At 52.1% G+C, this 24936-nt stretch overlaps 1 long non-coding RNA gene across 1 annotated transcript; it reads right to left on the bottom strand.

Annotated features, from left to right (window-relative positions):
* Positions 1-307: 307 nt before the first annotated feature.
* On the bottom strand, positions 308-24699 carry LOC122458313. The gene is made up of 3 exons (XR_006278304.1): positions 24639-24699; positions 21516-21518; positions 308-526 (listed from the first exon to the last, which is right to left on the bottom strand). It is a non-coding gene; the product is annotated as an uncharacterized LOC122458313 (long non-coding RNA).
* Between the last annotated feature and the right edge of the window lie 237 nt (positions 24700-24936).

Below are 24936 nucleotides of genomic sequence, written 5' to 3'. Positions count from 1 at the left end.
ATTCCTGTTTTCTGTAACTTGAATTTTCCCTGTGCTAAGAGGGAGGTTTATCTTGTTTTTTTGTAACTTTAAAGTTTTGCCTCGATGGGAATCCTCTGTGTTTTGAATCTGATTACCCTGTAAACTATTTACCATTCTGATTTTACAGAGGTGATTCTTTTACCTTTCCTTTAAATAAAATCCTTCTTTTAACAACCTGACTGATTTTTCCATTGTTCCAAGACCCAGGGGTTTGGGTCTTTGATCATTTTGTAACCAATTGGTTGGGATATTTTTCTCAAGCCTCCCCAGGAAAGGGGGTGTAATGGCTTGGGGGATTACTGCGGGAAGAGGAACTCCAAGTGGTGCTTTTCCCTGGTTCTTTGTTAAATCACTTGGTGGTGGCCGCCGCGTTACTTAAACCCAAGGTACAATGGAGAATTTGTGCCTAGGGAGTTTTTAACCTAGGCTGGTAGAAATAAGCTTAGGGGGTCTTTCATGTGGGTCCCCACGTCTGTACCCTAGAGTTCAGAGTGGGGAGGGAACCCTGACAGTCCCGTTGGGAAAGGAGCTGAGAACCTGCAGCACACAAGCCCCATCCACACACAATCATGCAGATTCGCAGCACATCCGTGCATACACAAACACACACTCAGCGATTCTGAGAGCAGAAGGGGAAATTTTGGTCAACTAGTCTCACCTCCTGTATAACACAGGCCAGAGACCTGCCCCAAGATAATTCCTAGAGCAGAGCTTTTAGAAAAACCTCCAATCTTGATTTTAAAATGGTCAGTGATGGAGAATCCACCACAACCCTCAGTAAATTGTTCCAATGGTTAACTACCCTTACTGTCAAAAATTGACACATTATTTCCAGTTTGAATTTGTCTAGTTTCAAATTCCAGCCATTGGATGGTGTCAGACCTTTCTCTCATAGATTCATAGACTTTAAGGTCAGAAGGGACCATCATGACCATCTAGTCTGACCTCCTGCACATTGCAGGCCACAGAACCTCACCTCACACTCCTGGAATAGACCCTTAACCTCTGGCTGAGTTACTGAAGTCCTCAAATCCTGGTTCAAGTTGCAGAGAATTCACCATTTACACTAGTTTAAACCTGCAAGTGACCAGGGCTCCATGTGGTAGAGGAAGGCTAAAAACCCCTCCAGGGCCTCAGCCAATCTGATCCGGGGGAAAATTCCTTCCCAATCCCAAATCTGGCAATCAGTTAGACTCTGAGCATGTGGGCAAGCCCCACCAGCCAGATACCTGGGAAGGAATTCTCTGTAGTAAGTCAGAGCCCTCCCCACTCAGTGCCCCATCACCGGCCTTGGGGGATATTTGCTGCTAGCAGTCCCAGATCAGCTCCATGCCATTGCAGGCCATCTCATCATACCATCCCCTCCATAAATTTATCAAGCTCAGGCTTGAAGCCACTTTTTTTGCCCCCACTTGGGAGGCTGTCCCAGAAATTCACTCCTCTGATGGTTAGAAACCATCTAATTTCAAGCCTATACTTATTGATGGGCAGTTTATAGCCATTTGTTCTTGGGTCCACATTGGCATTTAACTTAAATAACTCCTCCCTCTCCCCAGTATTTATCCCTCTAATGTATTTATAGATAGAAATCAGATCTCCCCTCAGCCTTCGTGTGGTTAGGCTGAACAAGCGAAGCTCTTTGAGTCTCCTCTCATAAGGTAGGTTTTCCATTCCTTGGATCATCCTAATTGCTCTTCTCTGCACCTGTCCAGTTTGAATTCATCTTTCTTAAACATGGGAGACCAGAATTGCACACAATACTCCAGGTGAGGTCTCACCAATGCCTTGTATAATGGTACCAACATGTCTCTGTCGCTACTGGAAATACCACAACTGATGCATCCTAGGACTGCATTAGCTTTTTCACAGCCATATCACTTTGGCAGCTCATAGTCATCCAGTGATCAGCCAATACAACCAGGTCTTTCTCCTTCTCTGTCACGTCCAACTGCTACATCCCAGCTTACAGCAAAAATTCTTGTTGTTAGTCCGTAAATACATGACCTTGCACTTTCCACTATTCAATTTCATCCCATTTCTATTACTCCAGTTCACTTGTCAGCAAGTTAAGGAAGTATGGGCTGGATGAATGCACTATAAGGTGGGTAGAAAGCTGGCTAGATTGTCGGGCTCAACGGGTAGTGATCAATGGCTCCATGTCTAGTTGGCAGCCGGTGTCAAGTGGAGTGCCCCAGGGGTCGGTCCTGGGGCCCGTTTTGTTCAATATCTTCATAAATGATCTGGAGGATGGTGTGGATTCCACTCTCAGCAAATTTGCGGATGATACTAAACTGGGAGGAGTGGTAGATACGCTGGAGGGGAGGGATAGGATACAGAAGGACCTAGACAAATTGGAGGATTGGGCCAAAAGAAATCTAATGAGGTTCAATAAGGATAAATGCAGGGTCCTGCACTTAGGATGGAAGAATCCAATGCACCGCTACAGACTAGGGACCGAATGGCTCGGCAGCAGTTCTGCGGAAAAGGACCTAGGGGTGACAGTGGACGAGAAGCTGGATATGAGTCAGCAGTGTGCCCTTGTTGCCAAGAAGGCCAATGGCATTTTGGGTTGTATAAGTAGGGGCATAGCGAGCAGATCGAGGGACGTGATCGTTCCCCTCTATTCGACACTGGTGAGGCCTCATCTGGAGTACTGTGTCCAGTTTTGGGCCCCACACTACAGGAAGGATGTGGATAAATTGGAAAGAGTACAACGAAGGGCAACGAAAATGATTAGGGGTCTAGAGCACATGACTTATGAGGAGAGGCTGAGGGAGCTGGGATTGTTTAGTCTGCAGAAGAGAAGAATGAGGGGGGATTTGATAGCTGCTTTCAACTACCTGAAAGGGGGTTTCAAAGAGGATGGCTCTAGACTGTTCTCAATGGTAGCAGATGACAGAACGAGGAGTAATGGTCTCAAGTTGCAATGGGGGAGGTTTAGATTGGATATTAGGAAAAACTTTTTCACTAAGAGGGTGGTGAAACACTGGAATGCGTTACCTAGGGAGGTGGTAGAATCTCCTTCCTTAGAGGTTTTTAAGGTCAGGCTTGACAAAGCCCTAGCTGGGATGATTTAACTGGGACTTGGTCCTGCTTTGAGCAGGGGGTTGGACTAGATGACCTTCTGGGGTCCCTTCCAACCCTGATATTCTATGATTCTATGATTCTATGATTCACAAGGTCATCCAGCTCTTCTTGTGTGAGATTCCCATCCTCCTCAGTACTGGCAACACCTCCCAGCTTTGTGTCATCTGCAAATTTTATCAGCACACTCCCACTTTTTGTGCCAAACTCAGTAATAAAAATGTTAAATAAGATTGATTGAGGAACTCCACTAGTAACCTCTCTCCAGTCTGACAGTTCACCTTTCAGTATGAGCTGTTATAGTCTCCCCTTTAACCAGTTCCTTATCCACCTTTCAGTTCTCTTATTAATCCCCATCTTTTCCAATTTAGCTAATAATTTCCCATGTGGAACTGTATCAAATGCTAGGTAGATTAGAACTACTGCACTTCCTGTGTCTAAAAGATCAGTTATCTTCTCAAAGAAGGAGATTAGGTTAATCTAGTGGGATCTACCATTTGTAAAACCATGTTGTATTTTATCACAATTACCATTCACCTCTATGTCCTTAACTACTTTCTCTTTCAAAATTGTTCCAAGACCTTGCAGACAGCTGAGGTCCAACTAACAGGCCTGTAGTGTCCTGAATCACCTTTTTTCCCTTTCTTAAAAATAGGAACTATATTAGCAATTCTCCAGCTATAGGGTACACCCTGCCCCCCCGCCCCATGTTTACAGATTCAGTAAAAATCCTTGCTATTGGGATTGCAATTACATGTGCCAGTTCTTCTAATATTCTTGGATGGAGATTATCCAGGCCACCCAATTTAGTCCCATTAAACTATTTGAGTTTGCCTTCCACCTCGGATGTGGTAATCTCTACCTCCATATCCTCATTCCCATCAGCCACCATGCAACTATCTCTAAACTCCTCGTTATCCTTATTAAAACCTGAGGCAAAGTATTCATTTAGGTGTTGGGCCACGCCCTGTGTTATTTTTAATCTCCACCCCATCCTCAGTGCTTAGCGGCTCCACTTCTTTCCTTGTTTTCTTCTTATTTATTTGGCTACAGAACCTTTAACGGTTGGTTTTAATTTACTTTGCAAGGTCCAATTGTGCTTGGCTTTTGGCAGTTCTCACTTCTCCCCTACACTTTCTGACCCCCCAGAGGTCGCTTTTCTCGCTGATCCTTCCCATCATCCATTCCTTATAGGCTTTCTGCTTTCTCTTAATCACCTGTTTGAGATGCTTGTTCATCCAGCATGGTCTGCAACCCTTCCTCACAAAATTGTTCCCCTTGCCTGGGATGCAGGCTTCAGAGAGCTTCTGAACTTTGACAAAGTAATTCCAGGCCTCCTCCACATTCAGATCTTTGGGTTCTTCAGTCCAGCCCACGTCCCTAATTCCCTTCATTATTTAAAGTTTGCCCTTTTGAAATCAAGGCCCCTCAGTGTGGATCGATTTTTGTTTATCCTTCCATGTAGTTTAAACTGAATTAGCTCATGATCACTCGAACCAAAGTTGTCTCCTGCAACCAGCTCTTCTACAAGGGCCTCACTGCTCACCAATACCAAATCTAAAATGACATCACGTTGTGTAGGTTCAGGGACAGTTTGGTGAAGAAATCTATCAGCTATCACATCCAGGAAAACCTGGGCCCTGCTGTTATTAGTAGCACTTGTCCTCCAATTTATCTCTGCGAAGTGAAAAAGTCTCCCATAATCACACAATTCCTAGTAGTATTTATTTCATCAAAAACATTAAAGAGGTCTTTATCCAGATCAGATCCTGGGGGTCTGTAGCACATCCCAAACACTGTCCCATGGGGACATCTGGTAGCTTCTTCCCTAGAATGATTTTGGCCCAAACAGACTTGGTCTTATCCATTCCATCACTTCTAATTTCTTTACAGTCTACCTCATCATTAACACACAGTGCTAGTCCTCCACCTTTGCCTTTGTTTCTGTCTTTCCTGAACAGCACATACCCTTCAATCCCTGTACTCCAGTCATGCCTGTTCCACCAGGTTTCTGTTATCCCTACAGTGTCTGGTTTCACTTCCTGCACCAGTAGCTCTAGTTCCTCCATTTTGTTACCCAGCCTCCTTGCATTGGTGTACAGGCATCTTAATTGCTGCTGCTTGGCTTCACCCACATTCCTTGCCGAATTAGGTACAGTCATTCTGCTTCCAGTATCGCCTTCCTGAATGGTATCGGCACTGTCCTTCCTCTAAATGTCCATTCTCCTACCCACTGCTGGTCCCTTCTCCAGTGCTGTGTCCTCTCTTTCTTGATTTTCCTCCAGGTCAATATTCGAATCAGACACGGAGATTACCTGAGCATCTCCCAACCTCTCCTGTGAGTTCCTAGTTTAAAGTTCTTTTAACCAGTTGCAGCAACTCCATCCCAAAAGGCTATTTCCCTCCCTCCAGAGAGCACAAGTCCTGTGAGTCCATGACACCCCTTCACGGGATTCCCTCTCCCAACTCCCACAAGATCAACAGCTTCCAAAGAGAGCCTGGCTCTGGGACCAGTATCCAGATCCTGTGTGTGCATGCATACATGTTCACGTGTGTGAGTGTACTTATGTGTGAGAGGGTGCATACATGTGTGGGTGTGGGTGTGTGCGTGTGCGCAGGCATTCAGATGCACCTCTTTTTATGTGAATGTGCATGGTTGTGTGCATGAATATTAAAAAAAAGCTATGTAACAAGAAAGGGGAAGAAAGGGGAAGTTAATAGTCATGAATATAAATCAGAAGTTAAGAATGGAAGAAAATTGATAAGGGAAGCAAAGGGACACAAAGAATCATCTATGGCCAGCAGAGTTAAGGAGAATAGGAGTTTTTTAAATATATTAGGAACAAAAAGAATCTGGACAATGGTACTGGTCCATTACCAGACAGAAATGGTAGAACTATTAATATTAATGCAAAAGCGACAGAAGTGTTCAATAAATATTTCTGTTCTGTATTTGGGGGAAAAACAGATGATATAGTCTCATCACATGGTAATGATAACATTATTTCCATTCCATTAGTATCTCTGGAGGATGTTAAACAGAAGCTACTAAAGTTAGACATTTTTAAATTAGCAGGTCCAGATAACTTGCATCCAAGAGTTTTAAAACAATTGATTGAGGAGCTAATGTTGACTTTCAATAAGTCTTAGAGCACTGGGGAAGTTCCAGAAGATTGGAAGAAAGCTAATACTCTATTGTGCCAATTTTTAAAAATGGTATTAGGATGACATGGGTAATTCGATGCCCGTCAGCCGGACATTGATCCAAGGCAAGATAATGGAATGGCTGATATGGCACTTGACTGCTAAAGAAGTAGAGGGGAATGTAATTAATGCAAATCAACATGAGTTTATGGAAAATTGATCCTGGCAAACTAACTTGATATCTTTTTTTGATGAGATTAAAAATTTGGTTGATAAAGGTAATAGTGTTGATGTAATATGCTTAGACTTGCAGAACATTTTGATGAAAAAATTAGAACAATACAAAATGAACATGGCACACTTTAAATCCTGGCTAACTGATAGGTCTTAAAATGTAATTGTAAAGGGGAAATCATCAAGCAGGTATGTTTCCAGTGGGGTTCCTTGGGGATTAGTCCTTAGCCCTACATTATTTAATATTTTTATCAATGACCTGGAAGAAAACATAAAATCACCACTGATAAAGTTGCAGATGACACAAAAACTGGGGGAGTGGTAACTAGCGAAGAGGACAGGTCATTGATTTGGAGCAATCTGAACCATTTGGTAAACAGGGCGCAAGCAAACATTATTCATTTTAATATAGGTAAATGTAAATGTACATCTAGGAACAAAGACTATGGGCCAGATTTGCAGGCTGGGGGACTCTCTCCTGGAAAGCAGTTACTCTGACACAGGTTTGGGGGTCGTGGTGGACAATCAGCTGAACATGAGCCCCCAATGCGATGCTGTGCCCAAAAGGACTAGTGCTATCCTGGGATCCATAAACGGGAATGTCGAGTAGGAGCAGAGAGATAGGTGCTGACGCCGTGGGTGCTCCAGCCCTGGAGCACCCACGGAAAAAAATTAGTTGGTGCTTAACACCCACTGGCAGCCAAGCTCTCCTCCCACACCCCCACTCCCACCTGCCGATGGCCCCATTGAACATTTCCTTCCCCTCTCTCCCTCCCAGCGCCTCCCACCCGCTGCAGCTCAGCTGTTCCGTGGCATGCAGGAGGTGCTGGGAGGGAGGGGGAGGAGTGGGGCTGGGGCACGCTTAGGGGTGGGAGCAGAAAGAGGTGGGGAAGAGTCAGGATGGGGGCTTGGAAGGGATGGAGTGGGGGCTGGAAGAGGCAGGGTGGGGGTGGGGGCTTGGGCGAAGGGGTGGAGTGGGGGTAGGTCCTGGAGCTGAGCACCCCCAGGGAAAATTAGAAGCAGGCACCTGTGATCAGAGAGGTTATTTTACCTCTGTATTTGGCACTACCGCTGGAATCCTGTTTCCAGTTCCGGTGCCCACAATTCCTAAGGGGTGTTGATAAATTGGAGAGGGGTCAGAGAAGAGCTACGAGAATGATTAAAGGATTAGAAACCTGCTTTATAGTGATAGATTCAAGGAGCTCAAACTATTTAGCTTAACAAAGTGAAGGTTGAGCGGTGACTTGGGCACAGTTTATAAGTACCTGCATGGGAAACATCGAGTTAGTAAAGGGCTCTTCATTCTCACAGAGAAAAAGCCCAGTTCGGGAAGGAGAAAGAGAGCTCAGGACCAGGTTTGCTGAGTTAGAAAGCGAAGACGGGGCACAGCAGTCTGTAACTGAGGGAGGACAAGGAAGAAAAGAAGAGTGGCTAGTCCTATAAGCAGAGGGGAAGAGCCAATGGAGACACCCGGAGTTCAGAGCCCCAGGAGGATGCAGGATGACTCACTGAAGATTGCAAGGGAGAATAAAAGACAAGAAGACTTGCAGCCAGAAAGAACAGGAGGAAGGCTGGAGAATCGCACCAGCATCAGGAAGGGGCAGGTTCTACGTGATTGGTGACCCCCTACTAAGAAGGACAGACAGGCCTGTCACCAGAGCTGATCTGGAGCACAGAGGGGTGAGCTGTCTGCCAGGAGCTAAGATTCGGGATGTGGATCTGAGGCTGAAGAGGATTCTAATGGGAGCAGGAAAGAATCCACTGATTGTCCCTCATGTGGGAACAAATGACACTAAATTCTCGCATCAAGGGAGACTGTGCCAGGCTGGGGAAGATGCTTAAGGAAATGGAGGCTCCGTGGGAATCTTCAGTGGGAATCTCCCCTCCCTAGAGGAAGAGAGTGAAGGTGAGACAAGATTAGAGGATGATCAATAGAGGGCTCAGGCAGTGGTGCTAGGAGGAGGGCTTTGGGATATTTGACTCCTAGGAGGCATTCACGGACAGAGGACTGTTCTCATGGGATGGACCGAAACCTCCCTCCAGCGTGACAGTCCTTCTCAGAGGTCCACTCTTTCTTGGGGGTTAAGCCGTAGGCATCCACTCTGCATCCTGGAATTGCACCTCCCTGAACCTTCAGCATGCCTATCTCTCGCCGTGGGCCCCCTCAGGGAGTCCACTTACTCTGGACCCCTGGAGCCTCCACTCCCAGAGGGAATAATGCAACCTCGCTCTCTAGTCTGGAATGACTCTCAGCCAGTGTAAAACAGTATAAAACAGGAGGGTTTATTGAGCGTCTGAACCCAGCATAGGAAAGTCTCTGGGCCCTTGGCCTAGCATCCCTCAGCACAGCACATCTAGGTCTCTCCTGCATCCAGGTGGGCTCTGGCTGCTCTCTCCCCAGTCCAGCAATCCCCTCCTTCCAGCCAACCATCCTATATCATCTCCCCCAACAGTTCCTCCCCTGTCCTTTGTCTTCAGTCCCACCAGGTAAACAGGTTGCCTGGGCCCCCTCTCTTCCGTCCTTTGTTCCCCCACTGTCTGGAACTGGCTGGTCAGGTCACCGGGGTCCTCTCTCCTCAGTCCTTTGTCCTTTCCCCCACTGGCCAGAACCGGCTGACTGCCCTCCTGGTCACCAGGTCACTGGGGTCCCCCATCTCCAGGCAGTTATCCCGGTCCTGGCTGCTAGGCGAGGTCACACCCAGTCCTCTGCAACAACAAACCCTCTCCCACCACCTCGTTAAACACACAGCACACAGGGAAACTGAGACCCACACAGTATTCATGCAAAACTCTAAGAAAATCCCCCACTTTATGACATCGGGGTGGGGTTAACTGCTAACCCCCTTGCTCCCCCTCCCCAGCAAGCCAATGCCCACCCCCAACCTCCCTTGCTCCTTGTCCCCTGACTGCCTCTTCCTGGGACCCTGCCCCTAACTGCCCCCCAGGACTCCACCCCCTATCTAAGCCTCTCTGCTCCTTGTCCCCTAACTGCCCCCTCCTGAGACTCCCCCCCACTGTAACTGCCCCCCTAGGACCCTACCCCCTACCTGTCCCCTGACTGCCCTGACCCTTATCCAGACCCCCGGGACTCCCACACCTATCCAACCACTCCCTGCCCCCTGATAGGACCCTCAGAACTCCTGACCCATCCAACTCCCCCTGCTCCCTGCCTGCCCTGACCCCGCTCCACACCCCTGCCCCGACAGGCCCCCCTCCAGAACCCCCAACCCATCCAACCCCCCCTGCTCCTTGTCCCCTGACCGCCCCCTCCAGAGACCCTCCCTGCCCCCTAATCACCCCCAGGACTCCACCAACTATCCAACCCCCCTGTCCTGACTGTCCCGCCCCCTAGCCACACCCCCGCCCCCTGACAAGCCCCCTGGGACTCCCACGCCCTATCCAATGCCCCCATTCCGCATTCCCTGACTGCCCCCGAGACCCCCGGTCCGTATCCAACCCCTCTCCCAGCCCGGCCCCCTTACCACACCACCACTCAGAACAGAGTCCCCACCAAATCCCACCCTGTGAGGGTTCCCTCCCCACTCTGAACTCTAGGGTCAGACATGGGGACCCGCATGAAAGATCCCCTAAACTTATTCTACCAGCTTAGGTTAAAAACTCCCCATGCACATATTCTCCCTTGTACCTTGGGTTTAAGTAATGCTGCCACCACCAAGTGATTTTAACAAAGAACCAGGGAAAAGGACCACTTGGAGTTCCTCTTCCCCCAGCAAACCCCCCCAAGCCCTTACTCCCCCTTTCCTGGGGAGGCTTGAGAATAATATCCTAACCAATTGGTTACAAAATGATCAAAGATCCTGGGTCTTGGAACAATGGAAAAATCAGTCAGGTTGTTAAAAGAAGGATTTTATTTAAAGAAAAGGTAAAAGAATCACCTCTGTAAAACCAGGATGGTAAATAGTTTACAGGGTAATCAGATTCAAAACACAGAGGATTCCCATCTAGGCAAAACTTTAAAGTTACAAAAAAAAAGGGATAAACTCCCTCTAGCAAAGAGAAAATTCACCAGCTGAAAACAAAAGGTAATCTAACGCGCTTTGCCTTATTTACTTACTCTTTTTGTAATATCAGAGACTTGTACAGGATGGTTTATAGGAGAAGGAGTTTTTTTGACCTAAGACTTCTCTGTTTTCCCCAGAGAACACACTACAAAGCCTTCCCCCACCCAAGATTTGAAAGTATCTTCTTTCCCCATTGGTCCCTTTGGTCAAGTGCCAACCAGGTTATTTGAGCTTCTTAACCCCTTACAGATGAGGAATTCTAGGCTACCCTTAGTTGTATGGTTATGACATACCCCCTGGACATCCCCATGACCAATGATGTGATGGCACTTACGAGGCGGGCGCAAAGAGCACCAACCAAGCTGGAGCACAGTGGTGGAAGAGCGCTATGACTGATGTAAGTCAACAAAGGTCACATGTAGCGCTGGGGAGGCGGTGATTGGCTGGGCAGGCTCAAGTGGGGGGCCAACGGGAGTCATGGCCAAACGGGCACAATATTCTGAAGATTCAGAGCAGGCTGCGCAGCGGGGACAGAAGGACGGTGAAGAAATTTGGCAGCATGTGACCTCCAGAAGAAGAAAGGGGAGCGTCCATGTACCAGCAGCGCAGATACAGGTAAGCAACCGTTTTCATGTTCTCTCCACAGATACTAATGCGGAGAGTGGACTAGATGATACATCTGAGGGAAGGGAACAGAAGGAGACTCCGCTGATTGGAAGGCATGAGATGCACTGTCCTAGGGATGGGGGTTCCACACCCACCGCTCTGAAGAGGAGGAGGCTGGTGGTGGTGGTCGGGGACTCTCTCCTCAGGGGGACTGAGTCATCTATCTGCCACCCTGACCAGGAAAACTGAGAAGTCTGCTGCTTGCCAGGAGCTAGGATTCACGATGTGATGGAGAGACTGCCGAGACTCATTAAGCCCTCGGATCGCTACCCCTTCCTGCTTCTCCACGTGGGCACCAATGATACTGCCACGAATGACCTTGAGTGGATCACTGCAGACTACATGGCTATGGGAAGAAGGATAAAGGAGTTTGAGGTGCAAGTGGTCTTCTCGTCCATCCTCCACGTAGAAGGAAAAGGCCTGGATAGAGACCGTCGAATCGTGGAAGTCAACAAATGGCTACGCAGGTGGGTCGGAGAGAAGGCTTTGGATTCTTTGACCATGGGATGGTGTTCCAAGAAGGAGGAGTGCTAGGCAGAGACGGGCTCCACCTAACAAAGAGTGGGAAGAGCATCTTCGGAAGCAGACTGGCTAACCTAGTGAGGAGGGCTTTAAACTAAGTTCACTGGGGGAAGGAGACCAAAGCCCTGAGGTAAGTGGGGACGTGGGATACCGGGAGGAAGCACGAGCAGGAGAACACAAAAGGGGAGGGCTCCTGCCTCATACTAAGAAAGCAGGACAAACAGCAAGTTATCTCAAGTGCCTATACACAAATGCAAGAAGCCTGGGAAACAAGCAGGGAGAACTGGAAGTCCTGGCACAGTCAAGGAATTATGATGTGATTGAAATAACAGAGACTCGGTGGGATAATTCACATGACTGGAGTACTGTCATGGATGGATATAAACTGTTCAGGAAGGACAGGCAGGGTAGAAAAGGTTGGAGGAGTTGCACTGTATGTAAGAGAGCAGTATGACTGCTCAGGGCTCCGGTATGAAACTGCAGAAAAACCTGAGTGTCTCTGGATTAAATTTAGAAGCGTGAGCAACAAGGGCAGGGGTGAAAGTAAGTCGAGTGACTTACCGGTACTCTGAGGCCAGCTCTGGCCCCCGGAAGGGGCGGGACCTAGGGCAGAAGGGGCAGGGTTGAGGGGCTCAGAGCCAGCCCCAGCCCACCCTGTAAGGTAAGTGCCCACCCCACTGGGGTAGCAGCAGCAGCCCGGGGCTCCGGGGGCTATTTAAAGGGCCCGGGACTCCCCTCTTCTACCACCCTGGCCTTTTAAATAACCGGGGTGGCAGAGACAGCTGGAGCCCCGGTCCTTTAAATGGCCCCCAGAGCCCTCACTACCCCAGGGCTCCGGGGGCTATTTAAAGGGCCCGCGGCTCCCCTGCTTCTACCACCCTGGTCCTTTAAATAGTCGCCGGAGCCCTGGAGTAGCAACAGCGGGGCTCCAGTGGCTATTTAAAGGGCCCGAGTGGTAGAAGCAGGGGAGCCCCAGGCCCTTTAAATAGCTGCTGGAGCCCTGCAGCCGCTACTCCAGGGCTCCAGCAGTGGGGCTCTGGAAGCAATTTAAAGCGCCTGGGGCTCCAGCCAGTGCCCCCTGGGGAAGCGGGCTGCCCCAGTACGGTGCACCGGCTCTTGCCGGTACGCCGTACCGGGGCGTACTGGCTTACTTTCACCTCTGAACAAGGGTGATGTCGTGGTGGGAGTCTGCTATAGACCGCTGGATCAGGGGGATGAGGTGGACAAGGCTTTCTTCCAGCAACTAATGGAAGTTACTAGATCGCAGGCCCTGGTTCTCATGGGAGACTTCAATCACCGATATCTGCTGGGAGAGCAATACAGTGGTGCACAGACAATCCAGAAAGTTTTTGGAAAGTGTAGGGGACAATTTCCTGGTGCAAGTGCTGGAGGAACCAACTAGGGGCAGAGCTCTTCTTGACCTGCCACTCACAAACCAGTTTTGGGCCCCACACTACAAGAAGGATGTGGAAAAATTGGAAAGAGTCCAGCGGAGGGCAACACAAATGATTAGGGGACTGGAACACATGACTTCTGAGGACAGGCTGAGGGAACTGGGATTGTTTAGTCTGCAGAAGAGAAGAATGAGGGGGGATTTGATAGCTGCTTTCAACTACCTGAAAGGGGGTTCCAAAGAGGATGGATCTAGACTGTTCTCAGTGGTAGCAGATGACAGAACGAGGAGCAATGGTCTCAAGTTGCAGTGGGGGAGGTTTAGGTTGGATATTAGGAAAAACTTTTTCACTAGGAGGGTGGTGAAGCACTGCAATGTGTTACCTAGGGAGGTGGTGGAATCTCCTTCCTTAGAAGTTTTTAAGGTCAGGCTTGACAAAGCCCTGGCTGGGATGATTTAGTTGGGGTTGGTCCTGCTTTGAGCAGGGGGTTGGACTAGATACCTCCTGAGATCCCTTCCAACCCTGATATTCTATGATTTTATGGTAGCAGCGTAGGGTTCACTGTGTGACACAATTACAACAACTTTGTGCAGCTGCTAGGGAAGTTTGTACAGGCAACAAATACACCCTGCGTGGGCAGGTGGGAGGGAGCCTGTCATCAGGGGTGGCAGGTTTGTAGAAATTTTGGTGGTGCCCAGAACCCGCCCCTGCCCAACTCCGATCCCCACCTCCCCAAGGCTCTGGGAGGGAGTTTGGGTGGGGGAGGTCTGGAGTGCAGGCCCTAGGCTGGGGCAGGGGATTGGTGTGCTGGCTCTGAGAGGGAGTTTGGGGATGGGAAGGGGTGCAGAGATGAGGGGTGTGGGGTGAGGGCTGTGGCTGCAGATGAGGGGTTTGGGGTGTGGGAGGGGCTCAGGACGAGAGTAGGAATGTGGGGGTGAGGGCTCTATCTGGGGCTGGGGCGTTTGGGGTGTTAGAGGCTCAGGGTTGGGGCAGAGGGTTAGGGTGCAGGGGGATGAGGGCTCTGGCTGGGCCTGGAGATGAGGGGTTGGGGGGGTGGAGGGGCTCAGGGCTAAGGTTGAGGTTTGAGGGTGGGGGGTGAAAGCTCTGGCTGGGGGTGTGGGCTCTGGGGTGGGGCAGAGCTGGGGATGAGTTTGGGGTGCAGGCAGGCTGCTCTAGGACGGGCCAGAGAGGAGGACTCCCCCCAGCCCTTTCCCTGCTGGCAGCAGCGAGCTCTGGGGAGGAGCCCCCCTTTCCCGCCCCCCCAGCAGCACACTCACCCCCACCACTGTCACTGCATGTGCTCCTAGGGCCCCTCTCAGGTCTAGGAATCTCCCTCCCCTCCCCCAGGGTGGGTGCCGGGGGATGCGGCGTGCGCCTCCTCCCCTGCTCTTGCCCCTGACTGTAGCCTCACTGGGGGTGGGGATGGGGCTGCCTCCTTGCCCAGCATGGGGCAGGAGCGGTGACTGCGGGCGGGGGGGCCCTGTGCTGGTGGAGGGTCCTGCCGGAAAAGGGAAGGGACTGAGGGGAAGGGCAGGCTCAGGGTCAGCCTGCCCTGGCAGGGGAGTGGTGGGCACTAGGACCCTGTGGCGGCAGTTGCTGCAGGGAGGCAGCATGGAGCTGCAGGGGAGAGACAGAGACGCTCTGCTCCAGGGCCCGGGGAGGGATGTGGGGGCAGCAAGAGGGGCGGGGGGGGGGCAGCAGCACGGCTCCCAGCCTCCAGCGGGGGAGGGGGAGGAGCAGCCTTCCCAGCCGGAGCTCAGGGCCTTAGGGTGCACCCAGCTATGGCTAGAGGGGGTGTATGGAAGCACATAGAGGGGGTGTATGGGGTCCATAGGTAGACTGAGAGGGTATAGGGGCCGGGGGTACATAGAGAGGGGTGTAGGGGGCACATGCGCAGCTAGAAGGGGGTCACAGCCCTAAGCCCCCTCCCACACGCCAAACCCCTCAGCCCCACCCCCGCCACACATCACCTCCATATTGGTGCACATAACGAAATTCGTTCCGCACACGGATGGGAAATATTAGAGTGACCGTTGCCCCAGTGGCCAGGCCTGAACGCTGAAAGCCATCGAGGGCCGGGGATGGAGCCAGGGCCAGCTCCTCTGGAATGTCTGTGACTGGGAGCCCCGCCTGGAGCAGCACCAAGAGCCAGTGCCACAACCCCATGGGCATGGGCACCAGCACTCAGCACTGGGGCCATGGACAGCAGCTGAGAGACCGGCAGCCCTGCCCCTCCAAAATCCACTGCACCTTGTGGCGCTGCTACCGGGCTGGGAGCTCTGGCAGCTGTGGCCATGTCTGTACCCCTACCACCCCATCCCTGGGGCAGGCGTATGCCAACTCCCCCCACACACACACACACATAGCTATGTGCCGATAGCGTCTGGCATAGCCACATGGCTCCATGTATTGATAATGCCAAAGTGGTGTGTCTTGGCTCTTCAATCCCTAGCCCCCGTGCCCTGAGGCAGGACGAGAACCCAGGAGTCCAGGGGACAGCTGGGGGAATAGCTGAGGTTTTGCTTTGGCCAGCCCCCCAAAACAGCAGACTAAATTGTTCAGGCCAGTTTAGAAAATGGCAGAAAATGAGGAAAACCTCTTTGCATGCAAGACTCAGCCAGTGGTGATTCGGTGCCTTCAGCCAGGGGCAGGGCACCCACCTGGGAGACCAGAGACCCTGGTTTGAAGCTTCCCTGTAGAGCAGGGATGTCAAGCCAGGACTCTTCCTGCTGCCTGGTCCCTTGGAGGATTGCACCATTCCTCACTGGACACCAGCAGCACCTGCCCAAGCGTCCGTCACTCTCCTGACTCGAGGGCTACTCGGGTATTTTTACACAGTGGAACAGCATCAAGGGGAGAGCCAGGAGCTCCCACCCTGACTCACCAATAGCCCGTGGGGGCAGGGCGCACCTGGAGGGGCAGATCTCCAGTGTGGGGATCCAAGTGTCCTAACTCTGGGCTGAAGGGACAGACGGACACTTGGCTTTGCTTAACTGGGGCCGGGCAAAGGGTTCTCAGCCAAAAACCAATCCTGTCAGCTTTGCAAGGAGTTTCAGGTCGACCAAAAACTGCATTTTTAGCAAATAAACAATTCATCCAAAAAATTTCACAGTGCTGTGTCCTGAGTGCCAGTCCCCAGCTGTAATCCCTAGACCCCCACTCCCCAGAGAACCCAGGCGTCCTGAGCACCAGTTCCACAGCTCTACCAAACAGACCCCGCTCCCCAGAGAACCCAGGAATCCTGCATGCCAGTTTCCCAGTTCTACCCAGTAGACCCCACTCCCCATACATAAGAACATAATAATGGCCATACTGGGTTAAACCAAAGATCCATCTAGCCCAGTATCCTGTATTCTAATAGTAGCCAATTCCAGGTGCTTCAGAGAGAATTAACAGAACAGGTAATCATCAAGTGATCCATCCCCCGTCATCCATTTCCAGCTTCTGGCAAACAGAGGGTAGGGACACTCTCTCTGCCCATCCTGGCTAAAATCCATTGATGGACCTGTCCTCCATGAATTGATCTAGTTCTTTTTTGAACCCTGTTATAGTCTTGGCCTTCAGAACATCCTCTGGCAAAGAGTTCCGCAGGTTGACTGTGCATTGTGTGAAGAAATACTTCCTTTTGTTTGTTTTAAACCTGCTGCCTAGTAATTTCATTGGATGACCCCTCGTTCTTGTGTTATGAGAAGGAGTAAATAACACTTCCTTATTCCCTTTCCCCTCACCAGTCATGATTTAAGAGTCCTCTGTCATATCCCGCCCCCTTAGTCGTCTCTTTTCGAAGCTGAAAAGTCCCAGTCTTATTAGTCGCTCCTTATACAGAAGCTGTTCCAGACCCCCTAGTCATTTTTGTTGCCCATTTCTGACCTTTTCCAATTGCAATATATCTTGTTTGAGATGAGGAGACCACATCTGCACCCAGTATTCAAGATGTAGGCGTACCATGGATTTATATAGAGGCAATATGATATTTTCTCTCTCATTATCTATCCCTTTCCTAATGATTCCCAACATTCTGTTCACTTTTTTTGACAGCCGCTGCACATTGTGTGGATGTTTTCAGAGAACTATCCACCATGACTCCAAGATCTCTTTCTTGAGTGGTAACAACTGATTTACACTCCATCATTTTATATGTGTAGTCGGGATTATGTTTTCCAATGTGCATTACTTTGCATTTATCAACACTGAACTTCATCTGACATTTTGTTACCCAGTCACCCAGTTTTGTGGGATCCCTTTGTAGCTCTTCGCAGTCTGCTTTGGACTTAACTATCTTGAGTAGTTTTGTATCATCTGTAAATTTTTCCAGATCCTTTATGAATATGTTGAATAGGACTGGGCCCAGAACAGATCCCTCGAGGACACCACTATTACCTCTCTCCATTCTGAAAACTGACCATTTATTCCTACCCTTTGTTTCCTATCTTTTAATCAGTTTCCAGTCCATGTTAGGACCTTCTCTCTTATCCCATGACAGCTTACTTTGCTTAAGAGCCTTTGGTGAGGGACCTTGTCAAAGGCTTTCTGAAAATCTAAGTGCACTACATCCAGGGCCGGCTCCAGACCCCAGCAAAAGAAGCAGGTTCCTGTGGTGACCAATAGAAAGGGGCAGCACTCTGTCCGTGATTGGGGTGGCACATCCGTGTCTTCGGTGGCAATTCGGCGGCGGGTCCTTCACTCCCTCTCTCCCTCTTGGGTGGCAGTTCAGCGGCAAGTCCTGCTTCTATTTTTTTTGTCTTTGCTGCTTGGGGTGGCAAAAAAGCTGGAGCCGGCCCTGACTATATCCACTGGACCCCCTCAAAGAATTCTAACAGGTTGGTGAAGCATGATTTCCCTTTACAAAAACCATGTTGTTCCCCAACAACTTATGTTAATCTATGTGTCTGATAATTCTGTTTTTTACTATAGTTTCAGTCAGTTTGCCTGGCACTGATTGCCAGGATCACCTCAGGAGCCTTTTTAAAAAATTGGTGTCACGTTAGCTGTCCTCCAGTCATCTGGTACAGAAGCTGATCTAAATGATAGCTTACAGACTCCAGTTAGTAGTTCTGCAATTTCTAATTTATGTTCCTTCAGAACTCTTGAGTGAATACCATCTCATCCTGGTGACTTATTACTGTTTAGTTTATCAATTTGTTCCAAAACCTCCTTTAATGACACCTCAATCTGGGACAGTTCCTCAGATTTGTCACCTAAAAAGAAGGGCTCAGGTTTGGGAATCTCCCTCACATCCCAGGAGGCCAGGGCTGTGAGCTTCCCATCCCAGGGGAGGGAGAAGGGTTCAATCCCAGCCCCCAGTATGGGGTTTCTGCTTTGCCAGCTTCAGGCCAGTTGCAGTTAAATGCTTTTTTAAACCCAACTGTGCCTCCTCTCTAAATAAGGTTGCCAGGTGTCCAATTTTCAATGGAACACGCGGTAGAAAAGGGACCCTGGCAGCTCCAGTCAGCACCTCTGACTGGGCTGTTAAAAGTCCAGTTGGTGCGAGGCTGGGAGTAGCCAGTATGGCCCTGCAGCTCCTAGGTGCAGGGGCAGCCACGCCATGGTGGTTCCACGGGTTGCCTCCGCCCCAAGCACTGGCTCTACAGCTCCTATTGGCTGGGAACCACATTGGCTGGGAGGGGCCTCTGGGCTGGGGGAGGGTCTGGGGTTCAGAATGGAGGTGAGAGCTCCAGCTAGGGGTGCAAGGTCTGGGGTGGGGCCATAAATGAGGGGTTTGGAGTGTGGGAGGGGGCTCTGGACTAGGGAACGGGGTTGGGTTGCAGGAGGGGGTTCGGGGTGCAGGCTCTGGGGGGCGCTGACCTCAGGTGGCTCCTGGGAAGTGGCAACATGTCCCTCTGGTTCCTAGGCACCTAGGAGCCAGAGGGACTAGGACCCAGGGGTACATGCATGCCAGACACTTCCTGGGAGCCGTGTGGAGCCAGGCATGGAGCCTGCCAGCCGCGGCCACCCAGACTTTCAGCAGCCACCAGGATCCCTTTTTGACAGGGCATTCCTGTCGAAAAATCGGATGCCTGGCAACCCTAGCTGGGGAAAATGCCCTTCCCTCCCCACACTATGTGCGCAAGATGGAGGCCAGGCTCCGCAATGAGCCGCAAGCCCTGAGCTTTAAGAGCACTGCTCCCCCACTCTCCCAGGCTGGGCCGAGCCCCCATCTGAGTGGCAGGGGGAGGGAAGCAAAGCGGGAGCTGGTGCTGCCAAGTCACCTCTGCCCCGGCGGAGAAGGGACCATCCCGCGTGAGATCCCTGGCTCAGGTTGCGGCTCTGGTGCTGGTCACACGCGTCTCGGAGCCTCTGGAGCGGCTTCTCACGAAGATGGGGTGTTTCTGCAGCAGGCCAGTGGGGCAGGGAGGAAGCACAGCTGGAGAGCATAGAGGAGGGTAGAAAATAGGGCACAATCCATACAATCCCGCAACATGGATTGGCACCCACCGGGCTGGCAGCCATTCTGCCCCCAGCTCTCTGCAAGTGCCTCGCTGAGGTCATATACACTGGTGGGCACTGCTTTGGCCCCCTGTTCCGGCATCCCTGCCGGCAGGAACCAGACTTTTGGTGTCCAGTCAGTACTTCTGACTGGACGCTGGACAGGTCCCCTTTCGACCAGACTTTCCAGTCGAAAAGCAGACACCTGGTGGTCCCAGCAGCTGGCCAGAGCGCAATACTTAGCTTCACTAGCTGCACAACGGGGCACTCCACATGGCTGACCCCCCAGGCTCTAGGACCTGGCTCAGCAGGGTAGCACATCCCTGCGGAGCTTGGGGCAGAACCAGGCCAGACACAGGTTAAGGTGCTGCCCTGGGACTGAGCCCCTGTCTGTCATGGGACAACTTCATCTATTTGTGAAGGAGACTGCTCAGACCCTCTCTGAGCCCTGAGGTCCTGTCTGTGGGACAGGAGACTGGCCTTGCCCCCAGGGCTGAGCAGGGCCCTCTGGCAATGCCCAGGAGATTAGGGGGCAGAGGGGTAGCATTGTGCTGGGGGGAGGCCAGCTCGGTGCTGGGGGAGGTCTGTTTAGGGAAGGTACTTTACAAAGGGGGGTTGGGCTGCATGGGGGTGAGGGAGGAATATTAAAGGGTTCTGAAGATCTGCATAATTTTGCCCTCAACGCCTCTGAACTCACTTCCCCCAACCCTGTGCCAGCTGCAGCCCCCGTGAAGCCCAGTGCCCTGGCTCACTGCCCCGCCTAGGATTGCCAGGCATCCAGTTTTCAACCGGTCGAACAGGATCCTTGGCAGCTCCGGCCAGCACTGTTGACCAGGCCGCTAAAAGTCTGGTCAGTGGGGCTAAGGCAGGCTCCCTGCTGCCCAGTTCCACGCAGCTCCCGGAAGCAGTCGTCATGTCCAGCTCCTAGGCACAGAGGTGGGCTTGCCGCCCCCACAGCTCCCATTGAAAGTGATTCCTGGCCAATGGGAGCTGCAGGGGCAGTGCCTGTGGGTAGGGGCAGTGCCTGCAGGCAAGGGCAGCGCACAGAGCCCCCTGGCCCCTCCACCTAGGAGCCAGACATGCCCGATGCTTCCTGGGAGCCACCCGAGGTAAGCCATGCCCAGCTGAAGCCTGCACCCCAAATCTCCTCCTGCACCCCTGCCCCAGCCCAGAGCCCCCTCCTGCATGCCAACCCCCTTTTCCCTGGTCTCACCAGAGCCTGCACCCCCAGACAGAGTCCTCACCCCCTCCTGCACCCCAACCCTCTGCCCCAGCCCAGAGCCCCGTCCCGCACCCTGAACCCCTCATTTCTGGCCCCACCTCAAAGCCTGTACCCCTCAGACAGAGTCCTCACCATCTTGCACCTCAACCTCTTGCCCAACTGACCGACTGAGCCGATCACCGGGACACGGACTCCTCGCACCAGTACCCAAGGTGGAGAGGGATTTCCCTGCCTCTTAGCTGGGCAGCTGAGCTGAACCCAGAGCACAGGGGGCTCAGCAGGGGGCGCCGTGCCATCAGGGGTCACAGGTCGCTCAGCAGGGGGTGTCGTGCTGTCAGAGGAGTCACCTTCCCCAGGAGGCATTAAATCAACATCCAACACACTGGGGCCCCCCACCCGCTTCCAGCTCCATTCCTGCCGATGAAGCCATTGCTCCCTCTGGCTCCACAGCTTAGTTTCGGCTAGTGCCAACGTTTCTACCCTGTCCTAAGTGGCTGGGTCTTGCTGCTGTGGGGCCGAATAGCCTGTGGCCCTGTCCCAGCCCAGAGCTGGCCGCCTGCAGCACTGGAGGTAGGAGTGAGGCAGACGCCCATCCTGGCCAGTCCTTAGGGCAGCGCTCTGATGCTAGGTGGTGCTGCCAGCTCCCAGCGTGGGTGGGCAGGTCTGGATCTAGAGAACCTCCAACGTCGTTAGAGCCAATGAATGTCAAGGACCCTCTTTCAGGGACCCCAGAAGCAAGCCAGCCAGCCCCTGGCTGCAGAGCCAGTTTCAAACAAGCACTGCCTATGGCATGGGACAGCTCAGAGCTGAGCCACATGGCCAGAGAGGGCATCTGCTGAAAATGCAGGTACAGCTTGTGGGATGCAGGGGAGGATGGGGGCAGAAGGAGCTGTGAGCAGGTCCCTGGGAGGAAGCAGAGATGTTGCTTCTTAGGCACAGAACTGGAGGGAGGGGCAGACAGGGATTTCTGAGCATGGAACCTGGCAACTTCGGTTTGTTCCTCCCCTGTCCAGGGAAACAGGCCCCTGTATAAATAGCCAGAACTAGACTGAGAATAGACCCGACTCAGAGCAGCAATTCCTGCCCCTAATGGAAACAACAGTAGCTGCAAATCCCTTAGGCCAAAGGGGAAAAAACAGTTACCTTTTCCGTAACTGGTGTTCTTCGAGATGTGTTGCTTATGTCTATTCCACACTTGGTGTGCGTGCTTGCCACATGCACCGGTGCCAGAAGTTTTTCCCCTACCAGTACCCATAGGGAGGAGCGCCCCAGCAACTCCTGGAATGGCACCTGCCTGGCGTAGTATAAGGGGAGATGCACGTTCCCCCCACCCCCAGTTCCTTCTTGCCAGACAACTCTGACAGAGGAGAAGGAGAGCAGGAATGTGGAATAAACATAAGCAACATCTCGAAGAACACCCGTTACGGAAAAGGTAACTGTCTTTTCTTTTTCGAGTGATTGCTCTTGTATTCCACAATAGGTGATTCCAAGCTATATCTGTTGGAGGTGGGTAGGAGTTCACAAGTTCTCAGGACGGAGGACAGCCCTGCTGAACCCGGCGTCATCCCTGGTTTGGGGGATGATAGCGTAGTGCGAGGTGAACGTTTGAACCGAAGGGCACGTGGTGGCCCTACAAATGTCCTGGATAGGGATGTGGGCCACGAAAGCAGCCGATGAGGTCTGCACTTGAATCGAATGTGCCCTCACAATGGGTGGCAGGGGAACCCCGCCAGCCCAGAACAGGTAAGGATGCTGCTGCATGGAAATTGGCTGGCCCCTCGCGTGCTCAGCCGAGGCGACAAACAGCTGCGAGGACTTCCTGAAGGCTTGTTCGGCTCCAGGTAGAAAGCCAGAGCCCGGTGCATGTCCAGCGTGTGGAGGCAACGCTCCTCACCGGAAGCATGGGGCTTGGGGCAGAGGACCGGTAGAGAGATGTCCTGGCCCAACTGGTAAGCGGAGACCACCTTCAGTAGAAATGCAGGATGTGGGCGGAGCTGGACCTTATCTTTGTGAAAAACCGTGTACAAAGGTTCAGAGGTCAGGGCCCTGAGCGCCGAGACTCGACTGGCCAACACAATTGCAATCAGGAAGGACACCTTCCACGAGGGGTGAGACCAGGAGCACGTGGCAAGTGGTTCAAAAGGGGGCCCCGTGAGATGAGCTAACACCAGGTTCAGGTCCCACTGTGGGGTCTAGAATACAAAAAAAGATGGTCTAATCCCTTGAGAAACTGGCCAGTCATAGCATGGGAAAATACCGTGTTCCCGTGCACTGGCGGATGGAAGGCTGATATGGCTTCCAGGTGCACCCTGACTGAGGAGGGTGCCAGGCCCTGGGCCCTCAGGTGGGGGAGGTAGTCAAGGATAAGCTGGATCGGGGTGGCCACAGGGGAGACACCCTGGTCTGCCACCCAGCGAGAAAAACGAGACCACTTTGCTAAATAAGCGCAGTGAGTGGAGGGCCGTCTACTTTCAAGGAGGACGCGCCGAACTTGTTCGGAGCACGTCCCCTCCTCCCCACCTAACCACCGAGCAGCCATGCCATGAGGTGAAGAGCCGCTAGGTTGGGATGGAGGAGGCGGCCCTGGTCCTGAGAGAGCAGGTCCGGGCGGGGTGGCAACGGCCACAGTAGAGATACTGCTAGGCTTGTGAGGGTCCTGTACCAATGTTGATGGGACATGCCGGGGCAAGCAGGTTGGCTCAAACCCCGTCCATCTTTATCTTCTCCAGGACCCTGCTGATTAGAGTGAATGGGGGAAAGGCGTAGAGAAGCCGGCCTGACCAGGACAGGGTAAAGGCATCAGAGATCCTGGCCCACCCTGGAGCAGAACCGGGGACAATGCCGGTTCTGCCGAGTTGCAAACAGGTCCACCTGGGGAGTTCCCCACCATTGGAAGAGCTGGTGGGCCACTTCCCGATGGAGGGATCACTTGTGTTGCGAGGAGAAGTCCCTGCTCGAGCAGTCCACCTTCTCGTTTTGGGCGCCTGGAAGGTGGAAGGCCTTCAGGTGGACGTTATGGGCTATACAGAAGTCCCACAACCTGAGGGCTTTGTGGCAGAGGGCAGAGGAGCAGGCCCCGCCTTGCCTGTTGATATAGAACATCGAGGCCGTGTTGTCTGTGAGGACCCCGACTACCTTGCCCTGCAGGTGCGAGTGGAAGACCATACATGCCTGTCTAATTGCCCTGAGTTCCTTGACGTTTATATGTAGGGTCAGGTCTTGAGCCGACCACAGGCCTTGGGTCTGAAAGTTCCCCACATGGGCCCCCCAACCCAGGTCCGACGCATCAGACACCAGCTCCAACAATGGGGCCCTGTCCCTAAATGGGATCCCTTGGAGCATGTTATTCCGGGCGGACCACCACTGTAGGGAGGTGAGCACAGAGTCCGGCACAGTGAGGACCTTATCCATCCTGTCCATGGCCTGAGAGAACTGCAAGGCCAACCAGAGCTGGAGGGGCCTTATTCTAAGTCTGGCATGGCAGACCATGTATGTGCACACCGACATGTGACCCAGGAGCTGCAGGCAAACTCTGGCTCTTGTCACCGGGAACTTTGTGATCAAGTTGATGAGACCTTTCAGGGTCTTGAATCTGTCTGGTGGGAGGGAGGCACTGGCCGACGTAGCATCCAGGAGTGCCCCGATAAATTCCATGTGTTGTACTGGGACTAAAGTGGACTTGGTGTTGTTCACCAACAGGCCCAGGGCGGTGCATGTGGACAGGAGGAGCATCACATGACCCTTCACCTGCAACCTGGAGGAGCCCCTGACCAGCCAATCATCTAGATAGGGAAAGATCTGGACCCCCCCACCGTCTGAGGTAGGCAGCTACCACTGACATGCATTTTGTAAATACTCTGTTTTTTCCACCAAATGCATCCGATGAAGTGAGCTGTAGCTCACGAAAGCTTATGCTCTAATAAATTTGTTAGTCTCTAAGGTGCCACCGGTACTCCTTTTCTTTTTGTAAATACCCTGGGGGCCGTGGACAGACCAAATGGGAGGAACATGAATTGGTAGTGATTCTGTCCCACCACAAAACGGAGGAAGCGCCTGTGCCCCTCAAATATGTGGATGTGAAAGTACACGTCCTGCAAATCGAGGGCAGCGTACCAGTCCCCGGGATCCAGGGAGGGGATGATGGAGGCCAGGGAAACCATGTGGAACTTGAGCTTCACCATGAACTGGTTCAGACCTTGCA

The sequence above is a fragment of the Dermochelys coriacea genome, chromosome 20, assembly GCF_009764565.3.
Source record: "Dermochelys coriacea isolate rDerCor1 chromosome 20, rDerCor1.pri.v4, whole genome shotgun sequence".
Taxonomy (NCBI): domain Eukaryota; kingdom Metazoa; phylum Chordata; order Testudines; family Dermochelyidae; genus Dermochelys; species Dermochelys coriacea.
Note: the sequence above shows the minus strand (reverse complement) of the source record. Positions and strands in the feature narration are given on the sequence as shown.